Consider the following 6,783-nt stretch of genomic DNA (forward strand, 5'->3'; position numbering starts at 1 on the left):
TCTATACTCCTGAAAATCACTTTTAGAAGATATAATTCTAGCCTCTGTCATACAGCTGGAAATGATTGTGAAATAGAGATGCTCCAGACACAAGATACAGCCATGCAAAAAGATTAAAACTAACATTCATATTGCATAAGATTACGCAAAAGCTTTATTAACCTGCTATTTTTAATGCACATTAAATAACTAGAGCCTTTATCTGTCAGTTAGCTCCTATATAATTATTTTAATAGGCTACAGAGGCTCAATTGATCTGTAAGACTACCTCACCATTTTATTTAAAAAGTAAAGATATTGAGGCAAAATTAATTTTAGTTACTCTTGTGATGTATAGATATATATATAAGCTGGGGGAATTATAATTAAAAATAAAATAAAACTTATGATTGTTTCATTATATCACATTTTATCTTGATTTTGAGAGAAAGATAATAAATGTAATGGGAATATTACTATTCATAATAAAACCAAGAATAGTTATTAATATTATTATTTTTGGCTGGGCATTGTGGCTCATGCCTGTAATCTCAGCACTTTGGGAGGCCAAGGTGGGCAGATCACCTGAGATCAGGAGTTTGAGACCAGCCTGGCCGACATGGTGAAACTCCCTCTCTGCTAAAAACACAAACATTAGCTGGACGTGGTGGCGGGTGCCTGTAATGCCAGCTACTTGGGAGGCTGAGGCAGGGAGAATCGCATGAACCCAGGAGGCAGAGGTTGCAATGAGCTGATATTGTACTCCAGCCTAGATGAAAGAATGTAACTCCATCTCAAAAAAAATACATATATATATTTTTAAAATAATATTTATCTGTCAGTTAGCTCCTATATAATTACTTTAATACGCTACAGAGGCTCATTGATTATATATATAATTAATTATATATATAATATATTATGTATAATAAATATGTGTGTGTGTATATATGTATATATAGTTACTAACACATTGAAAGTTGCACATATGCCAAGTACTGTTCTAACCGCTTTAGGCTTCTTATATGGCAACCCAAATATGGTATGCTAGTTTTTAAATTCGTGATATTCCTGACATTTTATTGGTAGAAATAATTTATGACATCGGTCATTGTGACATTTAATATCAATGATTTCCAAATTTATTTGCAAAATATGTCACAAATGTTTGTGTAGCTACTTAATTGTTCCTTCAAATAGTTAAAGCAAGTGGGAATCTTGTCTCTCGTATTAATGGCTGGCATAGCTGTGATGTCCTATGGATTTTTTTCATATGGTACAGTGATACCCAGACCCATTTCTAGAGATCCTAATTCCATTTGTTTGGAGTGCAGCCGAGGCATTGGGGTCTTTCTCTCTCTCTCTCTCTTTCCCTCTTTCTCAGTCTCTCTCTGTGTGTGTATGTGTGTGTGCGCGCACGCGTGTGTGTGAAGGGAGGCATAAATAAATATTTTTTTAAAAAATATACAAATAGTTCTATTGTTCAGTCAGTATTAGATACCAATGATTTGGAATTTGAATTTGAATATTTGTTACAGTGCTTATATTCTGGTAACAGAGAAAAGTCAATAAATAAGATGTAACATACCTACATGAGAATGAAATAGGTAATTTGCATGTTAAAAACAATATTTGTCTTTATAAGAAACTCACAGATGTTTTCCCAAAGTGATTGCATGTTTTACAAGGTCACTAGCAATGTGTGAGAAAAATATGTTCCATATTCCTGTTAAAAATAAGCACTCTCAGTCTTTTAAATATTATATATTCTATCGGACATAGTAGAAACTCATTGTGATTTACTTTGTAATTTTCTGATTATTAAAAGTAATAAGCATGCTTTTATGTGATTACATTTCTGTATATTTACTGAAATATTTGTTAAAAACATTTGCCTATGTTTTGAGTTGTTAGTCTACTTCCTGTTGAATTAGAAGGGGTTTTAAATATATATATTCCAGATACAATTTATTTGTCATGTACATGCACTTCAATTACTCTCTCCACAGCAAAGGACACGTGTGTTTATTGTTCCATACAATAAATACATATTCTTCAAGAGCAAAGGACAGCCATGTTTAGGGCCTATTATAAAATGTCAGGGTTCCCAGAGCTGAGTTCCACTCTTGCAATGGAATTCACTGTGGGTGTTGGAGTCATCTAATCCTCTTGTCATTGTCCTGGGCTTGGGGAATTAGTAAAATATGCTGACACTCTGGCATCTGTTATTTCCATGAGTAATGAACTTCTCTTCATCTCTGACCAATGGATGTTAGTCACCAATATCCATGAGACTCTGGCACCCAAATTTGTTAGCTTGCAAGTTGGTTAAAATCTCAGGCCATTTATGACTCTTGAAAGCGACTTCAACTTCTGGGTACCTACTTATGATATATTCGGATTTGTCCATTAGTCCTCTCTTATGGGCTCATGGAGATCTCATAAAATGTATCTGAGGAAAAAATAAAATACAATAAACAAAATCTTATTCCTAGATTTTAGAAGGTTGTGGCATCTGTTGAAGAGGTATGATGCTGCATGACAATGGCATACCTATGTGGTTATAAGAAAAGTTGGAGGGACATCCTCCCAATGTTTGGTATGTCAAAAGTGAAGCTTGTTGCTCAATTTTTTTTTGTATACAATATGACCACAAGTAAAATATATACTGATTTTTATGTGGTAAGATAGCTTAGTGCATGGTCATAGATCGTTGACATAAACACTTGTGATGATTTTACATTGATAGTAAGATGGATATTTTGAACATATTTTGTGTTCTATTTGGAAGCTCACCAACGTTCACCCACTGTAAGGGAGGGTTTTGATAGTCAAGAGAACCAATTATCCAATTCTGCATATGATTGTCAGCTTCTGTTCTCAGCCATACCATACTTGTTCATTAATTCATGACCTGTCATGACACCTGTCACTATTTCTGAGTGCCTGATCTGCCAAGGGTAGGATCCAAAGTGGAACCACTAGTATGCTCCCTCTCCATGAAAGAACAAACTGGCTACATGGTGGCAGGTTGATAATATTGAACCACTTTCAAATCTAAGATACACGATTATTATTTGTGTTAGAAAATAAAATTAATGTTAATATTTATTTTCCTTCCTTCCTTCCTTCCGTTTTTGCCCAAATGTAGATTGAGTGAATATCTTAGTAATTATTCTGCTACCTCACACAATACTGCTTTTGACAAATTAATCATTGTATAGAAAAGGAGGCAACGAGCAACACCTATCACAACTAATGATTTTGATATATAGAGAAAGAGTTGTGACAGAGTACTAAAATCTAATCTATGTCACTAGGTAATAAGAGCTTACATATTTAGGTTACCAATCTATGAGGAGTATGCCACAGACTTGGTATTTTAATAGTTTTATTGAAGCTGGAACATAGATATAAGAAACAAGAGATGTAAACAGAATACTCTCTCCCTACTACTTCTAATTGCACTCTCAGTTATTCTTACCTTTTATTTTTCCATCTTTGTCCTCTTCTTATTTAGAGGTCTTGTTGTCTGCAAGATAGGAGTGCTTCCAAAAGAGAACACAACAAAGGTTTGATTGAACTAGAAGCTGATATTTTGTCCTACCTGTTCTGATATATTCCTGTCATCTGGCTATTTGTGGTTCCTTATGACCATGGTGGTGATTGATCCTGATTATCATAAAGAAATGAGATTGTATGGGGTAACGGGAGTATGATGGTAAACCAAAGCATTCTCTAGAACACCCAGACATGACTCCAGCGGTTGATGGGATTTCATGTCTTTCTTTTTAAGGGAAAGAATGATCATTTGTTCACTTACACAATTACACTTGGAACACACACATATTTTTCATTATGATTGTTTCTATGCTTTCATGTAGATAGAAAAGTGTTTTTCAAAGCTGATCATCCAGAGAAGTAGACTGATTGTGTGGAATGTTTTCTTTTTGTAATAAACCAGCCATTGCCCTCTTAATGTCTAGCTGTGTGTCAAGCACTGGACTTATAGGATCTACATTTCCCAGACTCCCTTGCCAGTAGGATTCCAATATAGATGCTAAAATTAGAGGAGCATATAAAAGGTTTGGAAGTTGGAAGGAAAGCAGACATCATTAATTTCCTACCCCTGCAGATATGTCAAGTGCTTGAATACATTGAAGAAATGCTGTTTGAGTGGCTAATTCTCTAGAGTACAGCTCTTCTTAATGATGCAGGCAGCTCGACCACTGGAAATAACTTCCCCGATTTCTACACTTACAGATTTCCTCCCATGATTCCTCCTGATAGCTGTTCCTTATCCTTTTCTAATACTTTTAAAGAAAACAAGTTTCCTGTATATATTCCATTTTTAAATTATTCTGTCAACCAGGCTGGAGTGCAGTGGTGCAGTCACAGCTCAGTGCAGCCTCAATCTCCAGGGCTCAGGTTCAAGTAATCCTCCTGCCTCAGCCTCCTGAGTAGCTGGGCCCATAGGTACATGCCACCACACCCAGCTAATTTGTTAATTAGAACTTGTTTTTTTTTTTGTTTTTTTTTTTTTTTGTAGAATTGGTATGCTTTTATGCTGACCAGGCTCTTCTCAAACTCTGGGGCTCAAATGATCCTCGCACCTTGGCCTCCCTCCCACAATTTTTTTTTTTTTTTTTTTTAATACAGGGTCTTGCTGTTTTGCCAAGGCTGGTTTCCAGTTCCAGAGCTCAAACAATCCTCTTGCTCCAGCCTCCTGAGTAGCTGGGACTACAGGCATACACCACTGCTCCTGGCTTAAATTTCATTGTAATTTAAATACCTGGAGTGTTTTCTGTTTTCATAGCAAACACCTTATTTACATATTAATCTATTTTAGGAAATTAATAATGTCCTTTTAATTTCTGCATCATTTCGTTTTGAATTGTTTAGCAAAGTCAAGTAGTTCTAAACCTTGATGACCTGTATATTAAGATAATCTTTAAATTAAAATAAACAGGCTGGGCGCAGTGGCTCATGCCTGTAATCTCAGCATTTTGGGAGGCCGAGGCGGGGGGATCACCCGAGGTCAGGAGTTCAAGACAAGCCTTGCCAACATGAGGAAACCCCATCTGTAGTGAAAATTAAAAAAATTAAAAATTAGCAGTGCGTAGAGGCAGGCTAATTTAAAATATACTTCTATCGTTATTCAGTATCTACCTTCTGATAATTTTATACTCCATTAATTTCAGAATAAGCACCTGAAAACATTGTATTTTCATTTTCTTCCATCCATAGTTTGTGCTATTGTTATCATACATTTTAAGCATGATGTAGGCTGTTCGCAGTGGCTCATGCCTGTAATCCCAGCACTTTGGAAGACCGATGGGGGAGGATCAGTTGAGATCAAGAGTTCGAGACCAACCTGGCCAAAATGATGAAACCTGGTCTCTACCAAAAATACAGAAATTACCCACGCCTAGTGGCACATGCCTGTACTCCCAGCTACTAGGGAGACTGAGGCAGGAGAATCGCTTGAACCCAGGAGGTAGAGGTTGCAGTGAGCCAAGATTATGCTACTGCACTACAGCCTTGGCAACAGAGCAAGACTGTGTCTCAAAAAATTAATTAATTAATTAATTAATTAATTAATTAAAACAATGAAACAACTAAACAACAAAGAGCCTTCTAACCTGCAAAATTTGCTAAGTTACATGAGTCCTATTCATAAACATCTCCGTTTTACTCCATGTGTCAGTTGATTTTCAAAACTTTAAGCAAATTAGAATCATTTGAAAGGCTCGTTATAGCAGATTTCAGGGCCTTATCCTCAGATTCATGTTTCAAAGGTCTGGAGTGGGGTGCAAATATTTAAATTACTGAGTTCCTGGGTAACACTGATGCTGCTGGTTCATGGGAGGCATTTGAGAATTACATCTCTCACTGTATTTTAACATTTCACTTTCACTTTCTTTTCAAATAAATATTGTCAACTGAAGAAAAAGTCAAGCTTTTAGAGAAATAGAGTTTGACATGACAGCAACTGTGGCAAAGCAGCTGCTGCTGCCAGTACAACTGGAGACGTGAGCCAACACTGGGGGCTGTCCATGGGCCCATACTCTCTTGATGAGTGGAAGTCCCGTTGGATCAGAGTAAGATGGACAGTAGCTTTGGTTGTGATCGTGGTGAGCTGGAGCCACCTGATCACTAACAAAAGACATCTGTTAACCAACAGCCGCCAGGGCTTTCTGATGAAATATATAGCAACAAAGGAAGGAAAGAAGCAAAATGGAAATAGTGCTTGCCAGCACCTTAGAACAATGCTGCTCAGGGCCAGTCCAACATTGAATGTGTCTGCACTGTGAGAAGAATGTTCATAGAAGCCTGTTGTGTTGTGTGCATATTTATTCATATTTTTGTTAAATGTTAAATCATTTATCACAGTAAATCTGGGTGCATAGTATATAATTTCATTCCATTGGAGCTTCTTGAGTGTTTTCTTTAAATGTCTGAAGAGTTACTGTCCCTTTCTTGAACTATGAGTACTGCAATCTCTTAAATTCTCAATATGAGTAGAGCTTTTTGAGCTTTATATCTAAGGGGAACTGAACAAGCCTGTTTGGAAAATGCAATGCACATCAAGAAACCATCTTGCTGTGGAAGCATAATTATTTTTCTTCTCCGTTTAAAAGATCTTTCCTTTTGATGTCAGTTTTCTTCCTTGTTTACACAAGTTCAACGATTCAAAAGGAAAACCCGATAGTAAGGGTTTCAAACCGGCAGAGAAAGTTGAAAGTCTCATGAACATTCATGGTTTTGATCTGGGCTCTGGATATATGAACTTAAAACCTTTGG

At 36.5% G+C, this 6,783-nt stretch overlaps 1 pseudogene; it reads left to right on the plus strand.

Annotated features, from left to right (window-relative positions):
- The first annotated feature begins 3,635 nt into the window (after window positions 1-3,635).
- Window positions 3,636-6,783, plus strand: part of LOC111552965 — a 5,361-nt pseudogene continuing 2,213 nt past the window's right edge.

This window comes from Piliocolobus tephrosceles, chromosome 19 (assembly GCF_002776525.5).
Source record: "Piliocolobus tephrosceles isolate RC106 chromosome 19, ASM277652v3, whole genome shotgun sequence".
NCBI classification, from domain to species: domain Eukaryota; kingdom Metazoa; phylum Chordata; class Mammalia; order Primates; family Cercopithecidae; genus Piliocolobus; species Piliocolobus tephrosceles.